This window comes from Hyla sarda, chromosome 7 (genome assembly GCF_029499605.1).
Source record: "Hyla sarda isolate aHylSar1 chromosome 7, aHylSar1.hap1, whole genome shotgun sequence".
NCBI classification, from domain to species: domain Eukaryota; kingdom Metazoa; phylum Chordata; class Amphibia; order Anura; family Hylidae; genus Hyla; species Hyla sarda.
The window spans coordinates 48,586,411-48,599,727 of record NC_079195.1 but is presented as its reverse complement, the minus strand read 5'-3'; the positions used below and the strand labels follow the sequence as shown (position 1 = coordinate 48,599,727).

The window sequence follows — 13,317 nt, the reverse complement described above, 5'->3', positions numbered from 1 at the left end:
TTGACTGCTCAGTGCCTGAGATCCAGGCATGAGCAGTCAAGAGGCAGAATCATTGATCAATGGTTTCCTATGAGAAACCATTGATCAATGTAAAAGATCAGTGTGTGCAGTGTTATAGCCCCCTATGGGAGCTATAACATTGCAAAAAAAAGTTTAAAAAAAAGTGAATAAACATAATTTAACCCCTTCCCTAATAAACATTTGAATCACCCCTCTTTTCCCATTAAAAAAACCCAAAAACTGTGTAAATAAAAATAAACATATGTGGTATCGCCGCGTGCGGAAATGTCCGAATTATAAAAATATATCGTTAATTAAACCGCACGTTCAATGGCGTACGCGAAAACAATTCCAAAGTCCAAAATAGCATATTTTTGGTCACTTTATATCTCATGAAAAAATGAATAAAAAGCGATCAAAAAGTCCGATCAATACAAATGGTGCCGCTAAAAACTTCAGATCACGGCGCAAAAAATTAGCCCTCATACCACTCTGTACGCGGAAAAATTTAAAAGTTATAGTGGACAGAAAATGACAATTTTAAATGTATAAATTTTCCTGCATGTAGTTATGATTTTTTCAGAAGTACAACAAACTCAAACCTACAGAATAAAGAGAAAGTGTAATTTTCTACATAAAAATGTACTGTGTAGAAATTGAAGCCCCCCAAAAGTTACAAAATAGCATTTTTTCGTCAATTTTGTCGCACAATGATTTTTTTTCAATTTCGCCGTACATTTTTGGGTAAAATTACTGATGTCATTACACAGTAGAATTGGTGGCCCAAAACATAAGCCATCATATGGATTTTTAGGTGCAAAATTGTCAGGGTTATGATTTTTAAAAGGTAAGGTGGAAAAAACGAAAGTGCAAAAATGGAAAAACCCTCCGTCCCCAAGGTGTTAAGCGTAATGAAGCATACTGTACTCCCCTCATATACGCAATAAGTATTTCAGGCAGTGTAGTGAAATTTTAATTTCAAAATCCTTAATTTCAATTTAAAAATCTTAAATTTCAATGGTCTCCTGATGCTTCACCAACTCCAGGCTGTGTCATTCAGCCAATATATGGTTTACTGATGATGCTGGGCCTGGGTCTGAGCCTAAAAATTCTTTATGATAGCACTAGCTACCCTAAATCTTCAGTTAAAATTTCAAAATTTGTCTTTTAATCTTATGGATAGTGAAGCCATTCTGCCACTATATGGTCTCCTCATGCTTCAGCCAACTCCAGGCTGTGTCATTCAGAAAATATATGGTTTACTGATGCTGCTGGTCCTGGGCCTAAACATTTTTCATGGTAACACTAGCTACTGTCAGGGTCCGGACTTGCTGCTGGCAATGACACTGGAGGTGGATCCTCTGTGCCAGAGAGGCGATGGCGCGGGTCGTACCGGGAGACCGACCGGTTCTAAGTAGTTACTGGTCTTCACCAGAGCCCGCCGCAAAGCGGGATGGACTTGCTGCGGCGGTAACTATGAGGTCGTGTCCCCCAGTAGCGACTCGACCCCTCTAGCCGCTGAGACAGGCGTGGCACAAAAGGACAAGGCAAAGGCAAGGTCAGACGTAGAAGAAGGTCAGGGCAGGCGGCAATGGTTCGTAGTCAGGGGCAACGGCAGAAGGTCAGATACACAGGCTTAGGCAAATACACAAATGCTTTCTCTGGGCACAAGGCAACAAGATCCGGCAAGGACGGGAAGGGGAAGTGAGTATTTATGTGTAGGGAGGTGATTGGACTGATTGGACCAGGCACCAATTAGCGGTGCACTGGCCCTTTAAATCTTAGAAAGCCGGCGCGCGCACGCCCTAGGGATCGGGGCGGGACGAGACTGACACCGGAGGAGGAGGGTGAGTGGAACGCGGATCACATCCCCGCCAGCACGAACACAGCAGCGCTCGCGGTCAGAGACAGAGACCGGAGCGCTGCTGTTACTACAACGCCGCGAGCGCTCCGGGGAAGCCGCGGGACCCGGAGCACTCGGCGTTACAGCTACCCTAAATCTTCAATTTAAATTTCAAAATTTGTCTTTTAATCTTAGGGATTGTGAAGTCCTAGTGTCTCCTCTTGCTGCTGCTAACTCCAGGCTGTGCCGTTCAGACATTATATGGTCTCCTCATGCTTCAGCGAACTCCAGGCTGTGTCATTCAGAAAATATATGGTTTACTGATGCTGATGATCCTGGGCCAAAATTTTTTTTATGGTAACACTAGCTACCCTAAATCTTCAATTTCAATTTCAAAATGTGTTTTTTAATCTTAGGGATTGTGAAGCCCTATTGTCTACTCATGCTACTGCCAACTCCAAGCTGTGCCCTTCAGACACTATATGGTCTCCTAATGCTTCAGCCAACTCCAGGCTATGTCATTCAGCCAATATATGGTTTACTGATTCTGCTGGGCCTAGGTCTGGGCCTAAAAATGTTTTATGGTAGCACTAGCTACCCTAAATCTTCAATTTAAATTTAAAAATTTGTCTTTTAATCTTAGGGATTGTGAAGCCCTAGTGTCTACTCATGCTTCAGCCACATCCAAGCTGTGTCATTAAGCCACTATATGGTCTCCTCATGCTGCCAACATCTCCACACTGTGTCATTCAGCCACTATATGGTCTCCTCATGCTTCATCCAACACCTCCACGGTGTGTCATTCAGCCACTAAATAGTCTCCTCATGCTTCAGCCACATCAAAGCTGTGTCATTCAGCCACTATATGGTCTCCTCCTGCTGCAAACACCTCCACGCTGTGTCATTTAGCCACTGTATGGTCTCCTCATGCTGCCAACACCTCCACTTTTGTCATTCAGCCACAATATGGTCTCCTCATACTGATGCCACCTCTAGGCTCTGTCATTGTGCCACTCTGCGGCAGTGATTCTAAAAGCGATGCCTGTAATTTGCATGTCATTCTGAATAATAGTATTATTTCACTACCACAGCACACTACGTATGCGTGTTAGAACAAAGTAAAGTGTTCCACACCCCTATTGAGGCTCTGTGTAGTCCAGAAATAGCCATTTTTAATATAGATTCGCCTCAAATAAATTCGGATCGAACCAAGTTTTTTCGAAAAATTCAGCGTATCGAATTTTCGTTCGCTCATCTCTAATAATACACGGATACTGTACAAATCGGGGACACACAATCAGAAAACCAAAAATTAGGGAAACATAAAATCAGTAATATAGGTACAGCCAACAGCCTAAGAACCAAAATTAGATAAATGGCAACAGATATGAAAAAATGAACTCGAATGGTAAACTAGATATAAACAGCGAGATTTCCAGGGATGCAGGAGATGAACCAGGTTAGACTGAAGACAGACACTATATAACAAGTATGTGCAAGCATATGCAAATACTACAATAACAGGAACAGACAAAAACACTAAAATATCCACTGGTCTGAACACGGACCGAAAACAAGATACACACTAGATACCCAAACTCCAAACATGAAGGGATATAAATACCAAATCAAAATAGGCTCCAAGCTATGTGTAAACAGGAACAAGCTTTGGAGGAAACTCAAATTACAAAACATACCAAACACGGGTACATATACTAAACAGATACATAAAAGCAGGTGTGAAAACACCAACAGAGAATACAAAACAAAACACTAACAGGACAGACTAAACCAGACCAGGTACACATAGTAACAGAATATCACAATATTTAACAAGGCTAAAAGAATGGCAGGACAGAATGCCATTGCAAACAGAAAGTACATGTGAACTCAGCGAACGAGAAGGTGAGAGCAAAACTCAGACCAAATCATTAAATCACCTGCCACTGGGCTCACTGGCTGTGATCTGTAACCCTCTCCAGACCAGAGAGAATCAGCACAGACTAGTAGGTGCCAACATCACAATCTGCTCATCGGAAGAACTCCTCATGGGAGTATACAGTATTTCACAGAGAAAATACCTCGGGACTGCTGTAGGTACATGATATCAGTCCCACGGTTCAACACACATGCTTCCCTTAATTAGAAGCCTGATCTCCACTCGTGGTGCTCACTTAAATAAAGGTAAAAGTCCAGTAAATTTCCAAAAGAGATAGAAAGTTAAGGGCACTCGCCAGGCTTCATATGCTTCACTTCATCATTCTTTATTCATAGAAAAATAGGCAGCAATATTAGTGCAAAGTGCAAAGACTTGTACTGGACAGACAAACGGACATTGTGGGGATAATTCCTTAGGAAACAGCTTCTATGAATGAAGAATGATGAAGTGAAGCATATGAAGCCTGGTGAGTGTCCTTAACTTTCTCTCTATTTTGGATATACTCCTCATGGGGAGTGTCTTCTTTAATTGACAAAATATTAAAATAAATATATATATATATATGTATATTAATAAATGTAAATATATATTAAGGTCCAAAAATATATTTTAGCTGTTATAAATTAGCAAATTAGCATAGATAGGGTATGTTCACACAACTCAGATCTGCTGTGGATTATATGCAAGACATTTTAAATTACTAGTTGTTTACATTGCTGCTGCAGATTTTATGCAACTGATCTGCAGTGAATCTGCTTCTTGTGACTGTACCCTTACAGCAGTGTTTCTCAATTCCAGTCCTCAGGGCCCCCTAACAGGTCATGTTTTCAGGATTTCCATAGTCTTTCACAGGTGATATAATTGTGGTGATGTCTGATTCACTGACCATAATTATGTCACCTGTGAAAGACTTAGGAAATCCTGAAAACACGACCTGTTAGGGGGTCCTGAGGACTGGAATTGAGAAACATTGCCTTACAGTAAGAGGCCCTTGGAGAGATATGGCGAAATTGTATAAGTCCCAGTAAAGACATGGAGAGAAAGCTCAAATCAGTTGTAAGTATGTGAAGTCATATTCTCCAAAAAGCATATGTTAAAATATTTTTTTATTAATAATAATAATGCAATAATAATATTAATAATAACAATAGCAATAATAACAACAATAATAATAATAACAAATATAATAATAATATTAATAATAACAATAGCAATAATAACAACAATAATAATAATAAAAATATATAATAATATTAATAATAACAATAGCAATAATAACAACAATAATAATAATAATTATAATAATAATATTTAAGTTGTGTCCTTTTTTCCACAGTATATTGTTGAAGTCGGCCACACACAAAAGCACATAAACTCAAGTAAGGTACATGATCTTTTCTAAATAAAAATATGAGTTATATGACATATTCTGAAACATACCACCTGTATTTTTTTCTTTTCACTGTACTTTGCTTTAAAAAAAAAAAACAATCTCATATAGAAAGAAAGCAGTTACCCATAACAGGCATTTAAAATACTGAACTATACAAACGGCTTTGGAAATATATTAAAGATAGAATTAAATCCATTGCTATGGGCAACAATAAGTAGTTTGCGATCCTAGTACTAGAGCTTTATGATCAATTACAAACCAATACATTTAGATAATCTGGACCTGCCCTGCCTTTTATAATTTATAATATATATTCTATTTTATGTTTATTCCTATTAGAAGGCACACTTTGTAACAGAGAGGCAGTAAAATGTGTCAAACCCAAAGTAGTGAAAAAAAAATCACTATAAGAAAACTAAAAAAGTTCCACTGTAATAATCTGGTGACCTTCTCCTTCATTAATTCATTGAATCCAAGTCAGCTTCCTCCTCAGGCTATTCATTGTCTCCAGAACATATGTTCTCAGCGCTGTCTATTCCAGTAGACTATTTGCCATTGTTCCACATGGACTCATAAGCGAGATAAATTACAATTTAACAAGTCCGTATCGAAATCAAACACAAATCAGGTGACATTCAATGTATGTATATCCTTGAGTGTAGACTCATTTCGGGTACAATGACATTTTTGTATAATTATTAATGGGTAGAGGAATACATATAATTAGAAAATGTAACATTGACTCTTATGGCTTTAAAGGGATAATACTGTTTTAGCAAATAAAGTTTATTTGCGTCATGAAAAGTTATACAATTTTCTAATACACTTTCTGTATTAATTTGCCATGGTCATCAATATCTCTGCTTGCAATCAGTCAGTAGAAACCATTAATGTTTAGTTGCTGTTTACTTCCAGTGGGTTAAAATCTGCCATGTGATGGACACACAGGGGCAGGACTGATGACATTATATCTCTGGGATAGATTTTTCTTACTAATTAGAGCTAGATACCACTAGGGGTCCCTCCGCTTTCCAGAATGCTGTCTTGTCCCTGCAGCTATTGTTTGTGTGTCTCGGCTTTGACAAAATACAGGAAGTGTGGTCAGGACCAGCAGAGCTCTGTGTATGTCGATGCATGTCTTGTCAATCTGCCAGGGGCCATGTCACAGAGCCTGGGTGCACAGAGCAGCCAGTTGTCAGCACTGAGGAGTAAAGGAGGAAGTTCCCACATGAGATGTGAGAGAATGCCCCCCTACTCCTCAGTGAACTGCATGCAGTGTAGGCAACAAGGGAATTAGGAGCCATAAAAGGATAAAAACCAGGATCAGCACCTCAAAGAGTAAGCCTGGAACATTATTATTATTATTATTATTATTTTATCTCATGAGAGGTACACTTAAAACATGCTCTTTTCTATTTCTGCTTTCTATTATGGTTTTTTATTTTGCTTAAACAATTTTTAATAGCATTTAGAGATATGGTTTGTAGCAAGCCCCATGGACATAGGCAACATAAGACAAGAGCTGCCCCATTCACATGAATTGGAATCCTTACATGTTCTGTGACTATTGAAAAGATGCATGGGGAGGGGGAGGCTGAGCTCTGAAATTTAGCTATTGTAAAGATCCTGTCTTATCTATCTACTGGAATCATCAGATTCAAATATTATACTACAAGTACACAACATATATATATATATATATATATATATATATATATATATATATACACACATATACATATATAATTTTTTTCTCTACTATATACCTCTCTTGGGCTAGCATATAAGCCTACAAATTCTGGTCATATAGGAACCAGTTATTCCCTGCTTATAACCTGCCGGGAGGACAGATATAGTATACAACCAAAGTGGAGGCAGCCATACGAACAGGCATTTTTAAGAACTGCATATTCTTAGACCCTCACTGCCCATATATTAAGACATCAATAAGCATGGCAATGTTTAATTTAAGTACAAAATAGTGTTACAGGGTGGAGACCCACTTAATGGCCCAAGAGAACACAAACAATTAACTATTCAATTTAGAAATATACCATCAACATCACATATTCACATAGTTAATAAGGTTGAAAAAAAAAAGTCCATCAAGTCCAATCTATAACCCTACAGTGTTGATCTAGAGGAAAGAAGAAGCCAACTTCCCTGTACTAGGAGAAAAATTCCTTCCCATCTTCCCAACCCTAAATCTAGTACCCATAACTTTCCCCTCTTGAACATGTTTAATGATTTACCTGTAACAATATCATGTGGCCATGAGTTCCATAGTCTCACTGCTCTTACAGTAGAGAACCCCTATCTGTTAAGATTGTGAAACCTTCTTTCCACTAAATGTGGAGGATACCCCTTGGCATGGTTACAAGCCTATGATAGGTGCTAAATGATTACTAGAATAGTTGCACATTAAGATCACATTGCCTTTCAGACAATTTTTTTTCCAAATTCAATTACTTCTACTATTCAATGATTCCCTAAGTTATCTGGGTCTTTATGCTTCAGACCTAACCCATGTCTTTCTAATATACCTTCTCAAACTTCCTAAAAGGTTTTTCTGGGCTAAATGTATTTATGATATATTCTCAAAATAGGTAATTAATATCAGATTGGTTAGGATGCTGACACCCACTGAAGTGAATAGGATCTGAGCTGCACTGACCCATCACAACCACTACATGTAGTATGGAGCTGTCCGCTCCTGGCTCTGTTCTCTGTATGTGTGAACTCTGGCAATCAGCTCTACAGCGGGGTATTGACCTTTCACCCATCTGACATTGAGGATCTTCAGTACCCTAAGAATAGATCACCATAAAATTTACCCCTAGAAATGCCTATTTATTACTCTCTGGGCTAAAACACTCTGCTCAGCTTTTTCCATTTCCAGTGCTCTGATTGGTTATAGATTTTGTCTATGTACTATAATCTGCATGATCCTCTTTGCTTCAAAGAAGGATTGAGAGTTGGAGACATTTACTCCCATACTTATCAATGGCAGTAAAATAAAGTAAATATATTCTTTATTATATTTATTATATTATATTATGTATTTATTTTGTATAATATAAATATTTCATATCAGTAAACATTTAAAAAAATTCTAAATAAATGAAAAAGTCAGAAAATTATTCATTGAATAGGGCAGGCATTGTGAACATGCAGTTTTTGGCAGGAAATATATGAAGTTAATGCAGGGAACTTGTCACTATGCGGTTGTGATCCGGGAAATATGCAGATGCACAGGATGAAGACTGCACTTGTGACCGGCATTTACCTTGCTCTTAGATAATTGTCATTTAGTGATTGTATGCGGTTGTCACATTTATGACAAGATCTCAATGAACGGCTTGCCTGTTATTCCTGGGTAGCGGCAAAAGTGGATGACATATTTTTGGTGTAAATTACGGTTTTGGCCTGGGGGGAATATGTACTTAGCAGTCAAATATGCCAAGGCTGATCTAGTCAGTAGTCACACGAGGCACATGGTATTTGCAAGCCATCGCGCCTCACAAAACATAATTTGGCTTTGTACGGTCCTGCAAGGTGCAGAGCGGAAAACAAGGGACTGCTTAAGATGTAGATGACTTTAACTTAGCATTCCCATAGTTTATACAGATAGCTGGAGCAGTGCCATTGTTTCTAGTCCCAACTGTGAGGGATTTCTTTAAAAAAAAAAGTCCCACAGGAAACACATCAAAGCTTCAGCCTTGTAACGTCCGAGAAGAGCATGTTTTCCCATATATGAGACGGTGACTTCTGAGAAGTTCAAAAAGATGGACTTCTAAGTAAATAAACAGAGTTTTTTTTTTTTTTTTTTTTTTACGTAATAGGAGATCACTTCTCCAGGAAAGAAGGAGACAATGCAAAAATATTCAGAAACAAATGCAAAGGAACCGATACGGGGAGAAGTGCTGTTTTGGCTTATTACAAGATGTTATCTACAAACTCTCAATCCTAAATGACTTAATCCTCAAAGGGGTTGTCCATCCAAACTTACTTTTAGAAAATGTGATTCATAATGTGGGCTAAGATTTTAAAAAATGGCATCGATAGAGGTTGGAGCATCGGTCATGAGGGACACGATGGGTACCAACAAGCTATGTGGACACAAGGGAAGGGCGGCAAATGGTAAAACCTTGCCCTGAGTAGAGGAAAGTTGTGACTACCACTTGGCCGCTTCATAGCTGTCTTTGAGTTTGGCATTTCTTATTTCCCTATTTACTACCGGAAAAAAATATATATACTCCCATTCTTGCATAAAAAAACAAACAAAAAAAAAAACAAATGGAAACTCAGCCTAGTGTTGAAGATGGTCATAAGTGTAGAGACTGCTTGACAAACAGTAGGCTTCTCTGCCACATAAGAAGATGCCACATGATCCATTGTAGTTCAGGGGCTCTGGTACACTGGTGCCAAAAAAGCTTCAAGTTACACCTCTTATGCTAAAAATAAAAGGTTGCCAAAGCCCTAACCAGTTACTTACATCACAAGGAAATGAAGTCCTCTATTGCTCCCCAAGGATTGCTCCAGCTGCCCATTTTTTTATGTTTCTAAAAACATTCCAACCTCCTCAAGTACTCTGCTATGTTCCTTTATTTCTATATCCTCAATATTTAATTCCTTGAAAAGTATAAACATAATGATGTATTAATATGTATGTTTTATATGAAGAAACCATGTGTTCGACCAGATGATCATATAAGGTGACTCCTTATACAGTTCCCAGTGGAAAAAAATTCAGTGCCCAGAAGTTTGAGAAAATTCTGTCCTCTTAGCTCCCGGCAGAACCATAAGACCTTTACAGAGAAATTAGCATGGCTTAGTGCAGCACAGAGGTGTAATTGTGGTAATTACAGTATATGATAGAGTATATATACCTATATAGGCAGGTTTATAGCATACAAGTCTGTATTATGTGTTGTATTGTATTTAATTGCCTGGCAACAATATCCCGGTAACTGCACTACTATTTAAAGGTGTACTCCGGTGGAAAACTTTTTATTTTCTAAATCAACTGGTGTTAGAAAGTTAAACATATGTGTAAATTACTTCCATTAAAAAGTCTAAATCCTTCCAGTACTTATTAACTGCTGGATACTACAGAGGAAATGTTCTTTTTGGAACACAGAGCTCTCTGCTGAATCACGAGCACAGTGCTCTCTGCTGACATATCTGTCCATTTTAAGAACTGTCCAGAGTAGGAGAAAATCCCCATAGCAAACATATGCTGCTCTGGACAGTTCCTAAAATGGACATAGATATCAGCAGAGAGCACTGTGTTCCAAAAAGAAAATAATTTCCTCTGTAGTATTCAGCAGCTGATAAGTACTGGAAGGATTAAGATTTTTTAATAGAAGTAATTTAGAAATCTGTTTAACAAGTTGATTTAAAAAAATAAGTTTTCCACTAGACTACCCCTTTAATACATTCTTCCAAACAGTATGAAGAAAAGGCAGAAGGTCCAGCGTTTCGATCAATGGCAGCTTTATTGAAGAAATAACACACAGTAAAAGCAGTAGTCAGACGCAAAACGCAAAATGCCCTCTTCCTCGGTGGTCAGTGGTAACCTGAACAGGAGAGGTGAGCTGAACTTTGTTCTACATTCTTCCCAACAGTCCTTGTTTTGGTGGGACAATTCTACAAAGAGGTCCAGAAAAGGCTGGGGTTTTGCAAATGGCATCACAAAGTCACAGTACTAGGGCACTAGCTTTTTTCACTCTTCTCATTGAAGTAAATATGTATGCTCAGCTGAGTTTAGCTAGGTTTTTTTGACCACAAAAAATTTACTCATGACGTGATTCTTTCATTACGTGACTCAAGGATCTCTATTGAAGAATTGGGGGGAAAAAATTGCCAGAAAAAATGCCAATGCTAAATCCACATGGTGTTTTTAGTCTTCCATATGGGAGAAGAGTGATAAAAAAATGTCAAAGGAAAAAGGGCCAAGTATGGTTTGCATTTCCCAACTTCCTATTGACTTTCAACTAATATCTGGCCCTGTGTTTTGCATTTATATCCATTTTTACACTCTTCTGATCATTGGAGAGAGGGGATAGCGATCAGTGGATTCCGTTGCATCTTTTAGATTTCTGGTATTAGTCTATGTAATTTAAGGAGATCACCGGCAAATTCTCAATAAATAAAATCATTATTCATTTTTAGTATTATAAAATGTCTCCAACATACTCGTAAATTATAGATCAGCAGACAGATGTATGTCAGCTATACTATACAGACGACTATACATTGGCAGACGACTGTGACCTCCGCACCAACACAGTGATGACATCACTCATTGGCACCTTCACTGTGGAGGAAGAAGGGTGCAATCAGGCTGTTCTGGAGATTAATGTGATGGCCAAATGTACGGCTGGGTCTCCACTGAGTTTTTTGCAGGGTTTTTTTTTTTGTCCAACAAAACGCCAGAAAAATCTCCAGAAAAACTGCCCTGCGTTCTTGGCTTTTTTTCTAGCGTTTTTTCTTGCGTTTGAGGCTTTATGTGGATTTAGCTTTTTTTTGCACTTTGGCATTTTTTTGGTACCCTTTGTTGGGTACAAAAAAAAAAAGGATGCTGTAGGGATGTAAAAAAAAAAGTATGTTTTTAATAATGTGTTTAATAAAGTGTATTTGTGTTTTTTTTTACTTCTTAACCTTTACTTTTTTTTAAATTTTTTAGGTAGTACTACTACTCCCATCATGGAACACACTGTTCCATGATAGGAGTAGTAGTACTTTGACTCACTGTCAGATCGCCCGGCTGTCACATTTGTCAGCCACGGTGATCCTCCTGTATACTGTATAGGCTGGGCGCTCTCCTCTGGTCCCCTGTACTGCCGTATATTTACTAATATTCATATTTCCCGCTGATATGTGATTGGCCAGAGGGTTCTAGCCAATCACAAATGTCTGGGAAATATGAATATTAGGACATATACGGCAGGGACCTTAGAAGAGCGGCCGGCTGGCTGCATCTATACTTTATACAGGATGATCGCAGCTGATGTCTAGAGTGACATCAGCTGTGATCATTTCTACTACTACTCCCAACATGGAGCACACTGTGCTCCATGATGGGAGCTGTAGTACTTTTACAGATCGCAACAGGTGTCAGAGGTGACGCTTGTTGTGATCTATTAATGCAGGTACTACAGCTCCCATCATGGAGCAGTGTGTGCTCCATGTTGGGGGTAGTAGTAGAAATGATCACAGCTGATGTCACTCTAGACATCAGCTGCGATCATCCTGTTTAAAGTATAGATCCGGTCGGCCGCTCTTCTAAGGTCCCTGCCGTATATGTCCTAATAGTCATATTTCCCAGACATTTGTGATTGGCTAGAACCCTCTCGCCAATCACATCTCAGCGGGAAATATGAATATTTGTAAATATACGGCAGTACAGGGGACCAGAGGAGAGTGGCCAGCCTATACAGTATACTGGAGGATCGCCGCGGCTGACAAATGTGACAGCCGGGGCAATCTGACAGTGAGTCAAAGTACTACTACTCCTTTCATGGAACAGTGTGGTCCATGCTGGGAGTAGTAGTACTACCTAAAAATTTATAAAAAAGTTAAAGACACTCACATACACTATATTTTTATAATTGTCGGATACATTTTAGTGCTCTGCCCGCCCACATAAATTACTGTTTCAAAAATAAATAAAATGTCTTTATTAAAAAAAATATACATTGCGTTAGATACAATTTTTTCTAACACTAATGTATATTTTTAATAATTTTATTTATGTTACCCTATCAAATTTAAATAAAAAAGGTATCTCCCTGACTTTTTTGGATCGCTAAAGTCCAAAAAAGATTAAAAACCGCCTGCAAAAACGCCAAAGTTAAAACCCACATTGCGTTTTTCTTTGTGTTTTTTCACTCCCATAGACTTCTATGGGGGAAAAAACGCAACGTTTTTGCGAAAAAAACGCCAGACCCTCAGCAAGCAGACGTTTTTGAAATCCAGCGTTTTTGACCAAAATCACTAAAAAACGCCAAAAGGATAAAAAAAACGCCAAACTAAAAAACGCCAAGGTTTCTGCAGTTTCCTATAGACTTACAGCTAACATCTGGCCACAACGTTTTTTCGCAAAAAAAAAAATGCCATGCGGCAAAATGGGCATTTTTA

General features: G+C 38.4%; 1 long non-coding RNA gene across 2 annotated transcripts in view; it reads left to right on the top strand.

The window, feature by feature from the left end:
- LOC130282010 (uncharacterized) overlaps nt 1-13,317 on the top strand; it is a 209,737-nt gene that overhangs the window by 61,516 nt on the left and 134,904 nt on the right. For both annotated transcript variants that reach the window (XR_008846209.1, XR_008846208.1), the window contains exon 2: nt 10,628-10,767. This is a non-coding gene — a long non-coding RNA (uncharacterized LOC130282010). The remainder of the gene's footprint in view (nt 1-10,627; nt 10,768-13,317) is intronic.